We start from the raw sequence: 623 nt of genomic DNA, 5'->3' as shown, positions 1-623 counted from the left end.
ATCTTGCAGCTCCCCTGCTTGCCAACGAGTTTTTTCACGCTATCAAGCATAGCAGCTCGAACTCGGTGCCAGGCCCCAACGCACTACCATATGAAGTGCTCAAGCTGGCACCGCACAAGTGGTCTCTTGTTTGGAACTGCTGTTTGCCAGCCAACTGCATGTGCATCCGCGATTGACTCCCCTCCAACTTGTCACCACTTTGGTTTTGCTGCACAAGAAGGGACCCAAGTCCCAGGCGAAAAACTACCGACCCATCAGTTTGCTCAATGTGGACGTCAAGATTTTGACTAGTATCTTGGCATTTCGACTCCAGCGTCACATCCTCAGCATCATTCACAAGGACCAGCTAGGCTTTATTCGACGAAGCAACATCGAAACGAATATTCAAATGGCATGCAACAAACACTACATGAGGCACTACAGTCCGACGTCGATGGTGGTCTTGCTTGACTTTGCGAAAGCATTCGACCGCGTGGGTCACTCCTACTTGCTACGTGTCTTTAGGTGCTACGGATTCCCAGAGGAGTTTATCAACATCGTGCGGGTGATTTACACTGACCGGTGATCAAAGATTCTGGTGAATGTTTACTTGTCCAAGCCAGTTCCTTTGCGTCGCGGAGTTC

This window comes from Aphanomyces invadans (genome assembly GCF_000520115.1).
Source record: "Aphanomyces invadans strain NJM9701 unplaced genomic scaffold supercont1.65, whole genome shotgun sequence".
In the NCBI taxonomy this organism is placed as follows: domain Eukaryota; phylum Oomycota; class Saprolegniomycetes; order Saprolegniales; family Verrucalvaceae; genus Aphanomyces; species Aphanomyces invadans.
Note: the sequence above shows the minus strand (reverse complement) of the source record.